General features: G+C 40.5%; 1 non-coding gene across 1 annotated transcript; it reads left to right on the forward strand.

Annotated features, from left to right (window-relative positions):
* Positions 1–1,433: 1,433 nt before the first annotated feature.
* Positions 1,434–1,540, forward strand: LOC112089507. Its single transcript, XR_002901145.1, has one exon. It is a non-coding gene; the product is annotated as a small nucleolar RNA R71 (small nucleolar RNA).
* Positions 1,541–17,150: the final 15,610 nt, after the last annotated feature.

A 17,150-nucleotide genomic window follows, 5' to 3' on the forward strand; every position in this document is an offset into this window, starting at 1 on the left:
CTTTGCTTGGAAATTCATCTAAGATAGTAGGATAGTACCTTTTTCTGTCCACATTGAGGTAAACAGCATGCCGGTTTGTGTGATCGATAATTGCTCCTACTGTAGCTAGGAATGGTCTCCCGAAAATGAGTGGCCTCTCCTTGTCTTTATCCATCTCCAGGACTTGGAAATCTGCTGGAACAATCTTATCTCCCACTAGAACTTGTAGATCATGAATCGCCCCTTCAGTATCTTTTTGATATGAATCTCCAAAGATAACCTTAACCGTCGATGTCCTTAAGGTTTTTATGCCCAATTTTTCAGCAAATGCCTTAGACATGATGTTGACATTGGCTCCGGAATCGCACAAGCAGTCTGTAAACTTGATTCCTGAAATGAAACACTGGAAAACAAATCGTCCCGGATAATCGGCTTTGGTAAGCCTTTGAAACGGTGATCGTTCAGGTACCTTAAACGGTGGCTGCTTGGGATCGATATCCTTGTACAGTGGTACAAAGATTGGGGTTTCTTCTTTCTTTCCATCGGTTCCGGCCTCTTCTTCGGGCAATGTGGTTATGGCATTGCAAAACTTCTTAGGGTTATCTTCAACTCTTCCTGGAAGAACTCCACTTTGCCTCTTCATAGAGTCGGCTGTTTGGGCGACTTGCACATCTAACTTTTTTACGTGCGAAGATAATGATTCAAACTTACCATTCAGATCATTGTACATGCAGTCCACTTTCACGTTCACGTCTTTAGATGCTTTTTCGTTTGTCATAACAAGCTGTTGGATTAACTGTTCAAGTCTACCGATTTGTGAAGCTAGCTGGTTCGTCGTGACTCCCTGCTGTTGTACAAATTGATTGTTAAAACCCGTACCTTGGTAGTTATATGGCTGTCGCGGTTGATATGGTACTATTCCTCCAAAGTTTCCACCTTGAAACTTGTTTTGGAAGGATTTTTGCTGAGGTGGGTAGTACTGATCTTGAGGATTCTCCACATTTGGATTGCGGTAAGAGAGATTGTTGTAATTTGCATATCAGAAGTTGTTGTTGAAGTTGTTGTTGGAGCGATTTTGGTATGGCACCAGTGCTCCTACGTAGTTCACATCTTCTTCTTGAAATGCTTGATTAATGTGATCGATATCACTAGGTCCTTCATCTTCTGCGCCATTGTTGGTTTCACAGGCATGGATCGGGCGATTGTTGCTCTTCAGAAGCTGGTTCACCATGTTCTTCAACTCGGTTATCTCCTTGTTGTCTGTTCCGGCTTGCTTCATCGATCGATCGTATTCAGGACAGTCATTGCTATTGGCTTGAGCCAAATTTTCGATGAGAGCTCTTCCTTGGGTTATCGTCTTTTGCCCAAAATCTCCATTGCTAGCTGTATCAAGTGAAAGTTTGTATTTTGGTTGCAAACCTTGGTAAAATGTGCTCAGCAGGCTTGATCCATGAAATCCATGGTGAGGGCAATCACGTTCATACTCCTTAAAACGTTCCCAAGCTTCATAGAAAGATTCAGTTGGCCCTTGTTGAAAGGTTGAGATCTTCGTTCTCAAATTGTTCGACCTTGACTTAGTGTAGAAATGGTTTAGGAAAGCAGTTCTACATTCTTCCCAAGATTCACCCAAGAACACGCGAACAAGACTTTGACACGGTCAAGTTGCCACGGCCTGACCAAGAACATGCTGGACCGTGGCAAACCCATCTTTTACCCACCAAGGCTGGGTCAGTACCCGGTTTGTTCCGGGTTGACCCGGTTCGACCAAGACATCTATAAATAGTTTTTAGACCTAATTTGGAGAGGACCTTTTATCCATTTTTAGTCTCTTTTCCCTTTTTGTGAAAGACAACTTGTTACACTTTGCTTTTGAGCTTAATATCGATTTGAAGAGTCTTTTTCATCTTGTTTTATCATTTCTTATCATCAAATCACACTTCTAATCATAATTAACAACACATCTTGCAAAGGATCTAGTGTGTTGATCATGATTAGTGAGTAATCTCATATTAAGGTCTTAGATATGTAGATTAGGGTGCTTAAGTGGTAGATTAGTGAGCTTTGGGGTTAGATCATGCATATTCCATTCTCTTCAACCTGTTCTCTATGCTAGATCCACACAAATCATATGTGGTCTAGATTCTGGGCATTTCATGCACCAAAAGTGTTTGATGAAATGCCTGAACCAAGGTTGTTAGAGGTTTAAGTGTTATTCATCATGGGAATGATTGTCTATATGCTTAAATGACAGATTAAACTGATTCTTAATGCTTGTTAACTCATGTTTCACTGATAATGATTGGGTTAGAAACTGTTTTAGCATAGGAGTTAATACCTTCATGAGAGGATTAACTTAATTAAAGATATTTATGTTGAATGGTTTGCTTGATCATATGATTCATTAGCTCATTAGTTTATCACTGAAGGCACCCTAATCCACTATCATGTCTAAGACCTTTCTCATCATCATACATACATTCTCATCACTTATTATTTGTTTAGTTCTTTGTTTGATCACTTCTTTAGTCATTAATCTTGTTTTAAGTTTGTAGTTCTCATTAGTTAATCAAAACCACACCTGTTTGCTCACATAGCTTAGTGTCTATCACCACATTCTTGGATTGATAAACCCCTTGTACTACAAGACAGGAGATTGGTAACCTCTACAAAGAGCCTTGAAAACTCTTAGTTATCAGAGATCTATCTCTTGAACCCTTGTTCTTTCTTTTTCAATTTTGATTTCTGTCCTACTTTTCAATACTTTGTTTTTGATTTTGTTCATCATGTCTGAGTAGTTTTATTGTTGGGTTTAAGGGATTTTCGATAGGGATACATGTGTTCGATGAGGATTCCATGAGCTATTGAAGCCAAATCTTAGAACTTTTTCTTCTGAATTTATTTTTACTTCATGAGAGTAGCGTCATAAACTACAATCTGATCCAGATGCTTGGTGACACGAAAGTGTTCATCCGGTGTCAGATCTAGTTTGGGAGAGCAAAACAAACATAGGAGTGGAAACCTACCTATGGGCGATTTGTGAATATTGACGAGTCTTAAACATAATGCATCTCTTCTCTTCCAGGGCCAGAGTGGAAACCTACTGGTCAGGGTTGAGAGAGATAGTTGTCTATGATCACGACAGTGGCGTATTCATACGTCCGTGACTCTAGTTCGAAAAGTTTAAGCTAAGATCTTATCAAATTTACTCTCTAGCAATGTTTTGAATCGTTCATACCCCAGAGAAAACTTTCCTGAAACCCAGCGCCCTCTTTTCTATAGATTTACACTGATTTTCATTCAAGCTTTAGTTCATCATCTTCATTCTCTTAATCAATTTTCATTTAAGCAATTAGGTTTAGCCGTTTTCTCTCTTTCAGTCGATTTCATTAAGTATTAGTTATTAGGTCATTTTAATTCCCGTACTTTCTCGTTACAAAAGTATTAGTTATTAGGTCATTTTAGCCGTTTTCTCGCTTTCAGCGGTTTTTTACGTTTTAAAGACACCACCAAAACCCTTACAAAAATCGCCTAGTTCTAGACTTGCTTACTTTATATTTATTTCGAAGCCTTTTGCAGGAAAGATCGAAACCAGAAGCAATGGATCCTATAAACCTGGTTCTAGAAGCAATGGATCCTATAAATCGAAATCCCTACTATGAGGGAGGTTTTTACAACACTCCTCAAGCCACCAAACTGATGGGCTTGCGGGCCTAGGGTTGTTTTTTAACAAGCCCGTTGGTCCTCCTTAAGTTTTAAATTTATAAAACCTAGTGTCTGCAAGTGCACAGATGTACGTTGTAGGACTTAGGGTGTCGATCCACAGGGAGGATGTCTAATCTGCAAGAAACAACAAACTAAGAAGTAAGCAAACTCATAAACCAATAAAAGTTTGGGTTTTTGGTTAAGATCCTAAACTAAACCTAATCTAGTATTCGCAAGAAATTCAATGCAGGATGAATTGTAAAAAGAACATCTAAAGCATATCGATTCAAACTAAAGATTCTTGAACTCATAGGTGGCGATTTAGACTTCTCCCGGTTACTCTAATCGATGTATGATAGCATTTCCAATTAGCTTCCGGGCGATTTATCTTCATCTGTTTCTAGGAATCTGCATTGAACTAGAATAAACATATGTATGATTAACCAACTGTCGTCACCTTAATCAACTAATCTCTTAGATCTAGCAATTAACTCTCGCTCTCATGCTAAACTTAAGATCATGCATTGGACATTGAATTCGTCTGCTCACATCTTCTCTATAGGTAGCTTTCGACTCCTAAAGCGACTATGTTCTTCTGAATCTAGGTATCGAATTATCTGATACATCACTCTTGTGGCTCTGATCGATCCTAGGCTCAGAGAATAGGTCATGAATCTACTCTCATGCTTCACAAACACCTTAGAAGAGATGAGATCCAGAATATGGCGAAGAACAATAGAAATCCTAATCGGTATATATGCTTGTCGATATCTTCAAACAACTTGACTCTTTGGGACTAATCTACATGATGCAATGAATGATAAAAGACACAGAAGAATGCAAAAGAATGAAACATAAAAGTTAATAAGATAAAAAAGGAGAAAGAAAAATGAATCTGGGGAAGAATCCCCATCTCCATCGCCTAACCCTAGAAAAACAAAGTTTGGTGGCTCAAAATCTCATTACAGGAGCACACACCCGTTTAAGGCTGCTAAACAATATATTTATAGGTCGTAAGGTCTTCCAGGTTTCATTTAGGGCTTCTCTGAAGAGAAATAGCAAAGTGGGCTTTGATGTTGGGCCTTGTGGCTCGTCCTAAGGTCCACTGGGGGTGAGAGTCTTCCAAGGCAGGTAAAACATGTGTTTCCCGCGGGTGAGAGTCTTCCGGGACTGGTGAAATGGGTCAACTTGTTGTCTATGTATCTTTTGATTGGACCGTTGGATCTTTATGATGTAAAGTTCTATGGAAAGCTGGTTGTCTCTTCTTGACTGTCTCCAAATTTGAGCTGGATCGGACGGTGAGAAAATGTTCATTTGAGGCTGAACTTATGACGGTGACTCTGAGCTAAAAATGTGGATTTCTTCCATTTTGCCATCATATTCCCTAAGTTACCTGAAAAGAGCCTTGAACCTATAAATACATGGAAATCATAAGAAAAGTTCCTAAAACTAAGTAAAACCTTTCGAAAAGCATTTGAAATCAATGGTGAAAAGTGGTCAAAATCAGGTGTTATCAACTCCCTCAGACTTAAGACTTTGTTTGTACTCAAACAAAACAAGATCTAATCTGGAAAAATATCATTCTACAAAAATGAGAGGGAACTCAAAAATATCAGCAACCATGCTTCTAGACCTTAATTATGGACAATGCATCAATCAGATCAAGTCTAGAAAATTCTCACCAAAATACAAATATAACTAGTCCGTTAATCCGTCATTCGAAAATCCACACACTTAGAACTAACTTCTAGTCAACTAGCTCTTAACATTCATTTAAGGTTTCAGTGGTTCTCATCAAAAGGATATCAAACAAGGCATTCAAGGTTAGGTATCAAAAAGGCTTTTTAATGGTAAGGCTGATGTGTTTAGGGTTACCTTTTTCTAGATAGACAGGACATTATGCAAAACAGCAAGAGAGGATGGAACTGTAAATGCCCCCACAGTTTCAGTCACACTCTTTTTGCTTCAAGATTTCTGATCTCATTTCTTCAGGTTCTCCTTATATTTCCCCCAAACATAGATTTTTGTCCAGGTTGTGATTCCATTACTCCTTAAGTGAATACATATTGCCTTGGCTCAAATAATTGCGGCTTCTAAGACTCTTTTAGGCTTTTAGTTTCCTTTCCTTTCTTTTTTTTTCTCTTTTTTTTTTGAAAGGGGAAATTGCCTTTTGACTTGGAATCTTAGGGAGCTCGAGTGACTGAAAACTATGAGATTTTAAGAATGAGATTTTCTGAGGCATCATAAGATTTCTGGCACACTCCCTTCTGGTCTCTTTTGGTCCTTCTCTTGAGTGACTGAAAACTATGTTGTTCCTCCCTATCCGGCGTATTTGCACATATCTGTCAATATAAACTTAAGAGAGAATGCATGAGATTTGAACATGAAGGTTTGGGTTAAGGGTGTGGTACCAGCTAAAGATGAACTGGCCATCAAGGACAACAAAGAGTGGTAACAATAAGGTAAAGATGTCATAGATGTATATCATGATGCCTTCTTAAAACCATTGATGAGAAAATTAGATGTCAAGATTAAGTTCAAGTAAAATGAGCTAGTATATCCTGTCAGAAAAGATCTTCATGAATAGAAGTCCTCTGGTGGGATTTAGTAGTGTAAGCATTCAGCTACCGCCTAATCTAGTACTAAACCTTGAAAGAGCTTTTATGAGTGATTGGTGTAGAAGCAAACAGGTTGGTTATCATCATCGATTTTGTCATTATTCCCTCAAAATGTATTTGACCTTTGAAAACACTTTTTGAAACTCAAAAGACTTTGAAAAGGCTTAAGAAAATCGAAAAAATTGAAAACTTTTAAAGAAAATGCAGAATGAAAAGGTTCTTGCATGACCCTTTGTAAGAAAAGGTGGTTAGAAAAGGATGAAATCCTCCCCTAGACTTAAATCACACTGCCCACATTGTGAAATAAATCAGGCAAGTATGAAAAATAGAGTATGTGAAACATTTAAAAGATTAAGGAAGAGAAAACTTACTTGGTGTTGGTGATGGATTATGAGGTGGTTGTGGTGGTGATGCTTGATCAAACTTGGATGCTAGAGATCCAAAACTGATTTGGTCAAGGTGGTGGTGGAAGTGGCCAAAGGTGGAATGGAGGTGGCCAAGGTAGAACAGATGTGGCCAAGGGTGGATGGAAGTGGCCAAGGTGGCCGGCTGTGCTGGCCGCAGGTCGGAGCATCACGGCCACGGTGGGACGCGTGCCGGCCGCAGGCCAGACCTTCTTGACCGCGGTAAAACGCCTGCTGGCCGCGGTAAAACGCCTGCTGGCCGCGGCTGAACCTCCTTTGGCCGCGGTCATCTCCTTTTCTTCTTTTTTTTTTATGGCATACTAAGGTCTGTCTAAAATAAAAGAAACAAAACTTTAATAGAAAAAGAAATCTAAACAAAAACAAATAAGTACCTAAAATGGGTTGCCTCCCATCAAGCGCTTTGGTTTATAGTCTTTAGCTAGACTTTGCAAAGAAAAAGACTTAGTTCAAATAGGATCTTGTCCTAAGACAAGTCCTTTTCAAAATCTTCCTGTTCTGTTTTGCAGGTTCTTCATCACCATAGGTCCATCGGGGATGAAAGTCTTACACGGCAGGTAAACTGTAGTTTTCCCGCGGGTGAGAGTCTTCCGGGGCCGGTGAATTAGGTCAAATCACACTGCCCCTAGTCTAAGATAAGAAAACAAAACTTTAATAGAAAATGAAAGCTAAACAATAAGTACCTAAATGGGTTGCCTCCCATCATGCGCTTTGGTTTATAGTCCTTAGCTAGACTTTGCAAAGAAAAGACTTAGTTCAATTAAGATCTTGTCCTAGGACAAGTCCTTTTTGAAGTCCTCGTGTTCTCTCTTGCAGGTTTTTCATCACTCCAGAGTTCTTCTGGTTCAAATGCATGGGCTTTATGCTTTCCTCTTTTGCTCTTAAGTGGTGTAGCTTCATAGAAGATGTCCTTGTCGATATTTGCAAAAGAAACTCTCTGGTTGGACCAATCCATCTCCAGCAGTTGCTAAGAAAGGCCATCCAAGGATAACTGGATATGAGTCATCTTTGGTCTTCACTATGTATAGATCGACAGATGCAATGCAATCTCCAATCCTTAGAGGAATGTCTCGGGCTATCCCTCTGGTGTTGCACTTGAATCGTCTGCTAAGCTAATCTTTGTACTGGTACTTGAGATGTGCTTAATGCCAAGTCTCAAAGAAGTTTCTTTGGACATCATGTTAATGCAAGCTCCAGAATCACAAAGAATATTGAGGAATCTTTCACCTCTAATGTCACAAGAGATAAGAAATTGACCTTTGTCTTGAAATTTGTGCAGAGTTCGAACTGGTCTTCCTTCTTGGGCGTGTGTGAACAAGTCTTTCATCTCTTGGATTGATTCTTTGCTGTCACAAAAGAAGTGGCCTATCATGTAGTCTCTACATGCTTTGGCAAACGAAATTCCTTCTGGCAGGGTCTGAACTACTTGGTTGAACTCTTCAAGTGCTTCTTTGCTGATCTTGTTTGTGTAATCACTGGCTTCTTGGGGATCTTTGAGATGGATCCTGTAAACAGTTGCATCAGGTGATAATCTAGGAAATGATAGATACCTGGCTCTTCTGAAATATGTAGAGATGTTCTCCTTAGTCTCCTTGCTGTATCTGAAGAAGACTTGTAGGCAGCCTTGCTTCCAGACGTCGTCGAACCCATGGTAGATCTTTCCCAGGGTTTGGATCTTTTACAAACAAACCATACTCTTCATCTTCTGAGAATTGCTCTTGAAGTTCATTGTTACAAGTGTAAACCATGTTGCAAGATGCATAAGTGTTGGATTCCTCCTTTTCCTTTGATGCTTGTGCAGTGATTGAGAAGACAGCTTGATCAAACAACCTAGGTCTGGTTACATGAGGTCGGTTTTCTGATTAACAGGCTTCAGAAAGAGGTTGAAAGTTCTCCCAGTCTGAAAAATCATGCTCCACCGCGGGTGAGGAGCTCGGAGCCGCGGTGGAAGTGGCTTTGGCCGCGGGTGAGGAGCTTGCAGCCGCAGTCAGCTTCCTCCGGCACTCCATGCTTGCTTCTTGAATCTCTTCTTATCCATTGTTGTTCTCTTGCTTCCAGAGGTTTTCAGGCTCGTCTTGGATATCCAAATCATTGATTCTAGAGTTCAGATCATACTCCTTATGATCTTTAGAAAGTTTTTCAACTTTCTCTTCTACTTCATCCAAAGCATAGACAACTTTGTCTAAAGTAGCATCAAGCTCTTCTGTCTTGTTTGTGATCTTTTCCATTTATTCACTCATCTCTATCTTGTCTCCATCAGAGTACCACTTGCTATCCTTGAAATCTCTCTCCAAATCTTCAATCAGGACATTGCAGCCTCTCTGCTCCTTAAGTGCTTGACGAAGGGCGATGGTGTTCTTAGCTTCACCTTCTTCGATTTCTTTAAGTCTCTTCTCTAGAACTCCATCATCTTTGAGCTTTTGCGTTTCCAGAGTCTTCATTCGGTCAGAGAGACGCTCGAACTTCCTGCTAAAATCAGAGGACATCGATTCCAATTTCACACAAATGTTAGATTCAGCGATGGCTTGTAGATCAAGAAACTCATTCAGTGTAGTGTCTAATCGATCTAGTTGGAGCCTAAATCGATCAGCCTCAGCATTTTGGTGCAGAATCTGATGAGGAAGAGGATGATATGGTCGACGGTTCACCAGGTATGGCGAATAGAGCTCATCTCGGTGGTGTGGAGGACGCGAGTCTCCATGGTGCTGGTTCGAATTAGGGTTCTGAAGATGACGATCAAAATCACGCCTGGAGGGTGATTCACATGGGCATGGAGCTTCACACAGGTCGCAGGACCTTCCCTCGGTGTTAGGGTTTCTCCTTGAATGATCCATGTTTCAAAAGTTTCTGAAACTAGGGCAAACAGAAGAAAGAATAAGCAGAAAAAGAAAAAGTTAGGGTGTTTATGAATTTGGTTTTCTTCCTATGTTGCTTTGGCAGAAACTCGACATATATATAGTCGTCTACGACTTCATCCTCCCAGGTTTAGACCTCCAGCAACTTCATGCCTCCCCGACAACGGCGCCAAAAACTTGATGGGCTTGTGGGCCTATGGTTGTTTTTTAACAAGCCCGTTGGTCCTCCTTAAATTTTAAATTTATAAAACCCTCGTGTCTGAAGTGCACAGATGTACGTTGTAGGACTTAGGGTGTCGATCTACAGGGAAGATGTCTAATCTGCAAGAAACAACAAATTGGGAAGTAAGCAAACTCATAAACCAATAAAAGTTTGGGAATTTTGGTTAAGATCCTAAACTAAACCTAATCTAGTATTCACAAATGCAATGCAGGATGAATTGTAAAAATAACATCTAAAGCATATCGGTTCAAACTAAAGACTCTTGAACTCATAGGTGGCGATTTAGACTTCTCCGGGTTACTCTAATCGATGTATGATGGCATTTCCAATTAGCTTCCAGGCGATATATCTTCATCTGTTTCTGGGAATCTGCATTGAACTAGAATAGACAGATGTATGATTAACTAACTGTTGTCACCTTAATCAACTAATCTCTTAGATCTAGCAATTAACTCTCGCTCTCATGCTAAACTTAAGATCAAGAATTGGAAATTGAATTTGTCTGCTCACATCTTCTCTATAGGTAGCTTTCGACTCCTATAACGACTATGTTCTTCTGAAGCTAGGTATGGATGATCTGATACAGCATTCTCGTGGCTCTGATCGATCCTAGGCTCAGATAATAGGTCATGAATCTACTCTCATGCTTAACGAACAACTTAGAAGAGATGAGATCAAGAATATGGCTAAGAACAATAGAAATCCTAACCGATATATATGCTTGTCGATATCTTCAAACAACTTGACTCTCTGGGACTAATCTACATGATGCAATGAATGATAAAAGACACAGAAGAATGCAAAAGAATGAAACAGAAAAGTTAATAAGATAAAAACGAGAAAGAACAATGAATCTGGGGAAGAATCCCCATCTCCATCGCCTAACCCTAGAAAAACAAATTTTGGTGGCTCAAAATCTTATTACAGGAGCACACACTCGTTTAGGGCTGCTAAATAATGTATTTATAGGTCCTAAGGTCTTCCAGGTTTCATTTAGGGCTTCTCTGAAGAGAAATGGCGAATTGGGCTTTGATGTTGGCCCTTGTGGCTCGTCCTAAGGTCCACCGGGGGTGAGAGTCTTCCAGGGCAGGTAAAACATGTGTTTCCCGCGGGAGAGTCTTCCGGAACTGGTGAACTGGGTCAACTTGTTCTCCATGTAGCTTTTGATTGCACCGTTGGATCTTTATGATGTAAAGTGCTATGGAAATCTGGTTGTCTCCTCTTGATTGTCTCCAAATTTGAGCTGGATCGGACGGTGAGAAAATCTTCACTTGAGGCTGAACTTCTGACGTTCTGACTCTGAGCTAAAAATGTGGATTTCTTCCATTTTGCCATCATATTCCCTAAGTTTCCTGAAAAGAGCCTTGAAACTACAAATACATGGAAATCATAATAAAAGTTTCTAAAACTAAGTAAAACCTTTGAAAAAGCATTTGAAATCAATGGTGAAAAGTGGTCAAAATCAGGTGTTATCAGAGACGCAGAGAAGAGCAATACCTACGCGATCTCTACGACGAAGTTCGAACCTCAAACTATCGAACGTTCCTGAACGAGCCCTACGTGCCTCCAATGGAAAACCCTAGACCTCCTGTTCGTCGTCTGCCTCACCAAGATGAGAACGCCCAGCTCAGTCACCGATTAAGTCAGCTTGAATCGGTAATCATGTAGTTCATCGCAGTTCAAGCCATCTCAAGAGCCGCCCTTCACGAGAGGATTGACAACATATCGATTCACTTTAACAAAAAGCTTGAAGAGATTTCTTCTCAAGTTAAAACTATCAAGACTCAAGCAAACAAAGACGCCGAGACTATCAAAGAGAGGATGGAAGAAGTTGAAGGACGAGTTGGAGAGAACGAAGTCAGCATTCACAAGGCCAGTGGAAACATCCGCACCTTAGAGATCAAACTCGATGAGGCAGAAGAAACTATCAATGATCATTACAACCAAACCTACTCCTACGTGGAAGAGATTTGGGATGGAGTACACAAGGTTCGAGACAAAGCAGAAGAGACCGACTCAATCGTGGACAAAGTCGTCTATGCCCTTGATGAAGTCGAAGAGAAGGTCGAAAAGCTTATGCAGGGACATGAAACGCATGGTTCGGTGTTTCCCATCAAAGATCTTGGCCTAAAAGAAGAGGAAATAGAGTTGAAAGACCCAAAAATCAGTTTAGATGGCAAAGGAGAAGATGAAACCACTCGGACTCTCTCACCCACAGTCGCAACTCCCGCGACCGCCGCCAACAACCCCCCGGCCGCGGTCGTAAGTCTCCTACCCGCGGAAAATAGCCCTCATCCCAAGGTTGTGCATCTTCCACCCGCGGCAAACCATTGGTCAGATTCGCTTCAGCCATTTTCTATTCTTACAGGTCAATGTTCAGTAGATGCACCTGCTGGGACGGTGTACGCCATCAGCTCCAAACATCTCAAGAAGAAGATGAGGTACTTTCCTGCAACATAGTTTTAGAATATGAAGATGAATATGAAGGGCAATATCTCGAGGACGAAGACTATCATCTGTTCATAGAAAGAGGCAATCCAGACAAATTGGTGGAATTAGGAGTACCAATCTCCAGGGAAAGACTTGTTGAATTCAACAAGTTTGTGAAATCAATCCCTCTTTATACAGGTTTCGACGACATATGGCATCTTGGTTGTTCAACCATACTAGAAAAGGTAAACCTGGTCGAACACTTCACAAAATAAAAGGTGCAGGTCAGTTTCTCATCTCTTGTTCCATTAGAGGTGAAATGTTTCAAGATGTACTTTGTGATTCTGGAGCTTGTCTTAACATGATGTCCAAGGCAATTTCTTTGAGACTTGGTATTAAACACCTCCGCAGGACTAGAGCAAAGATTAGTCAAGCTGATGATTCCAATGCAACACCTCAAGGAATAGCTCATGACATTCCTTTGAGAATAGGAGATTGCATTGTGCCTGTCGACTTCTACATTGTCGAAACAAGAGAAGCAACACATCCAGTGATCCTCGGATGGTCTTTTCTAGCAACTTCCGGAGCTATAATGGACTGGCCAAACCGGAGGATTTCATTTGCTAATATCGACAAAGATGTCTTCAAAAAAGCTGTCCCATACAACAGCAATGCAGGAAAAGGTTCCGCAACAGAAGAATTTGAAGAAAAACTTTGGAGTGACGAAGAACCTGCTAGGCAAAGCAAGGAGATGTCGAAAAAGACTTGTCTCAGGACAAGATCTTCTTCATTAGACTAATCCACGTCCAATGATGTGTCGTGTGGTGAGGGTGTCAAGTTTTACCCTAAATGAAATCAATAGCCGCAAGTGCACAGCTGATCGATTGTAGTACTTAGGGATCGAATCCACAGGGAAGGAGGATCTTTCCTGCAAAAGCCTTCGAAAGAAATATAAAGTAAGGAAGTCTAGAACCAGGCGAGTTTTGTGAGGATTTTGGTGGTGTGTCTAAAACGTAAAAACAAATCTTAAAGAGGAAATACGGGAATTAAAATGACCTAATAACTAAACTTAACGAAAACGAGTAAAAACGAGAAAACGGCTAGACTTAATTGCTAAGTGAAAATCGATTGAAAGAGTAAATAAACTAAACTAAAGCTTGAATAAAAATCGGTGTAAATCTATAAGAAAGAAAGCGCTGGGGTTCAGGGAAGTTTTCTCAGGGGTACAAACGATTGAAAACATTGCTAGAGAGTAAATTTGATAAGATCTTAGCTTAAACTTTTTGAACTGGAGTCACAGACGTATGAATACGCCACTGTCGTGATCATAGGATACTATCTCTCTTAACCCTGACCAGTAGGTTTCCACTCTGGCCCTAGAAAAGAAGAGATGCATTATGTTTAAGACTCGTCAGCATTCACAAATCGCCCATAGGTAGGTTTCCACTCCTATGTTTGTTTTGCTCTCCCAAACTAGATCTGACACCGGATGAACACTTTCGTGTCACCAAGCATCTGGATCAGATTGTAGTTCATGACGCTACTCTCATTCAGTAAAAACGAATTCAGAAGAAAAAGTTATAAGATTCGGCTCAAAAGCTCATGGAATCCTCATCGAACGTATATATCCCCATCGAAATTCCCTTAGACCCAACAATAAAACTACTCAGACATGATGAACGAAATCAAAAACATAGTATTAAAAAGTAGTACAGAAACCGAAATTGAAAAAGAAAGAACAAGGGTTCAAGAGATAGATCTCTCTCTCCCTAAAACCCAAAAACAAAGCTTAAAGTAAAATTTCTGAAAAGCATTTCGTCTCTCTTCTTCTCTCCTTAAAAACGACCTAAATGATATGTATTTATAGTCTTTAATACTCTCTAGTGTCTAGGGTTCCAGAATTGAGGCTAGGAAAATGATACAGGCTTCAGAAATGGGCCTTAAAACTCGGAGTTAGCTGGCCGCGGTCGGGAAGTGCGTGACCGCGAGGAATGGGTGGCTGGCCGCGGTCGGGATGGTTGTGACCTCGGGGAATGGCCTGTTGGCCGCGGGTGGAAACGTTTGCCGGCTGGTTTACGGGACATCTTGCTCTTCGCACATCTTTTGATTGAACCATTGGATTGCCAAGCTGTAAAGTGTGTTGGAAAGCTGATACTTCCATCTTTGAGATCTCCAAATTTGAGCTGGATCAGACGGTGAGAAGGCATTCAATCGGGGTGAACTTCTGACGGTTTGACTCTGAGCTGAAATTTGGTCTTCTATCCATTTTGTTATGCAATTTACTGATACTAAGTTACCTGAAAAGAGTCTTGGAACTACAGATACTAGAAAAACGTAATAAAAGTACTTAAAAGCAATTAAAAACATAGAAAAAGTATTTCAAAACGATCCATAAAAGCTGTCAAAATACGGTGTTATCATCCAACCCCAAAGTCGAGCTAACAACTTAAACCTGAAGCGCTTAACGGGAGGCAACCCATTTAGGTATTGTTTTCTTTAGGATTTTTCTTTCTTTTTCTATTGATCTTTTTCTTTTTCTTAGTTTCAGGTGTTTTTTATAAAACAAAAAAGTTAAAAAAATCAAAAAACCAAAAAAAACCAAAAAGAAGGATGGTCTCTGACTGCTTGGCCCAGCAGGAACCAAGGAGAAGCAGGAAACAGGCCGCATTTAAGCCCCCGCGGTCACAGGCGTTCTGACCGCAGGAAACACCACTTCGACCGCGGCATCGTCTTTCTGACCGCGGCCGAGCACCAGTTTGCCGCAGTCGCGTGACCCCTGACTGCGGCATATGGTCGTTGAGATGATACCCAACCCCAAACCACCCACTTCACCTCATTCCACCTCACCAAGCCCCACTCCACCTCATTCATCACTTCCCACCACCTTCCATCACCATTTATCACCTTCCCAAACCTCTTCGAATGAATCCGGTCCATCTCCCCCAACATCCCGGATCCAGGTAAGTTCTCTTTGGCCTTACCAATTCGATTATCTATGCATTCTTCTCATCCAATCTGGACTTGTTTCACACTGAGGACAGTGTGATTTAAGTCTGGGGGAGGATTTCATCCCTTTATAACCACTTTTCTTTCATGAGTCTTGCATTATCTACACTTTTTGCATTTTCCTTAAAGTTTTTCAAAATTGGTTTTCAAAATACGTTTTAAAGGGAATGGTGAACATGAATCAATGATAGTTGACTGTGTGCTTTTTAGACTGTTCCTAGTGACATGTCATTCTTGGTTTACGACTAGACTAGGCGGTAACTAAGCACATTTGAAACGAAGTACCGCAAAGTAATTTGAATGATTTCGATTTAGATGAAGGAATATACTAGCTCTGTTTTATTTGGACTTAACTTAAACTTTTCTATAGATTTACACCGATTTTCATTCAACCTTTAGTTCATCATCTTCATTCTCTTAATCAATTTTCATTTAAGCAATTAGGTTTAGCCGTTTTCTCGTTTTCAGTCGATTTCATTAAGTATTAGTTATTATATCATATTAATTCCCGTACTTTCTCGTTAAGATTAGTTTTTACGTTTTAAAGACACCACCAAAACCCTTACAAAAACCGCCTGGTTCTAGATGTTGATACCGAGTATCACACAAAGAGGTTTTTATTGATGTTATAGCTAAACTCAAGATGAGCTGCCTACGTACCCTGGAGAAGGTATCAAGCCATTCATAGTTCTATTATTAAAGTTTTGAATGATCTTTGAAAGAAGAAGAGTCTCTTCTATTTATAGGGTTTTGAAATCGGTCTCTCTAGACGAAACACTTTTTTTATTTGGATTCGGGATATTTCCTTTTCTTGGATAAGATTAAGGAAATATTCCGTAAAGTTTAGATGTTAATGCCGATATTGTAAATCGGGCTTTAGAAGACCATAAGCTATTAATGGGCCGAATATCCTTTGGATATGAACCATCGTAAATCGGGATCAATTGGGCCAATCTTGGTTCATACCGGACTAAACCGGGGGTGCGGAGTACACCACCGACAGTAACCCCCCCCCCCTCAGTCCGGCGAAAGAGTATGTGTAAGAGTTCGGGTGATTTCATGAGTATTTTTAGTCCGATATGAATTGAGATTGGAGATTTGCGAGGCAGTTAGCTCGGCTTATATGAGTTTCAACTCAATCTATTGCGAATTGCGATAACTCGACTTACATTTGCGAGTGTTGAGAACTCGGCTTACGGTGCGAATCTGAGGTGTTCGGCTTAATTTGTGCGAGTTAAATGAACTCGGCCTGGGGGACCCAAGTAAGCTTTCTCGTGCTGGAAGAGTGAAATTCGAAATCTTGTAAACACACGATACGGACTCAAGGTTTCCTAAGTCGAACCAGAATGTGCGAGATGGGCTTGGCTTATTGTTCTCGGTGACTTAGGAATATTAATGTGCGGGACTGGCCCCGGCTTAATGATGTGGAGTTTACCACGGCACCATGTGGTGTTAGCAAGACGGATCTCGGCTTTTTAGGTTGCATTGTTAAGAAATGCTATCGAACAACTGGCCAGGAAGTCGATGTAATACCGATGACTTCGGTCGGGACTGCGAACATGTTAGTTCGACTTGGAGGAACAGACCCTGAATTTCTGAGGAGTTCGGTTGATGAGCTAGAAGAGGTTTTGAGTGCAGTGTAGCTCGGCAGAAGAGTGTATTCTGAGATGACGGATTCAAGTCGATGAACTGAATTTGTCTGACCAACTGAGCTGTTGTACCGAACTGAAACTCGAAATTCTGAAAAAAAAACTGATCTTATCTGAAATGAACTAAATATGACATGCTGAAATTCTGAGCCGAACTAAAAATCTGAATCAAACCTGAAATTCTGAAATTCTGAATTTCACGAACTCAAGTTGACGAACTGAAGCTGAATCGAACTGAACTCCGAAATCGACAAACTCAAGGTATT

This window comes from Eutrema salsugineum, unplaced genomic scaffold (assembly GCF_000478725.1).
Source record: "Eutrema salsugineum unplaced genomic scaffold, Eutsalg1_0 scaffold_12, whole genome shotgun sequence".
NCBI classification, from domain to species: domain Eukaryota; kingdom Viridiplantae; phylum Streptophyta; class Magnoliopsida; order Brassicales; family Brassicaceae; genus Eutrema; species Eutrema salsugineum.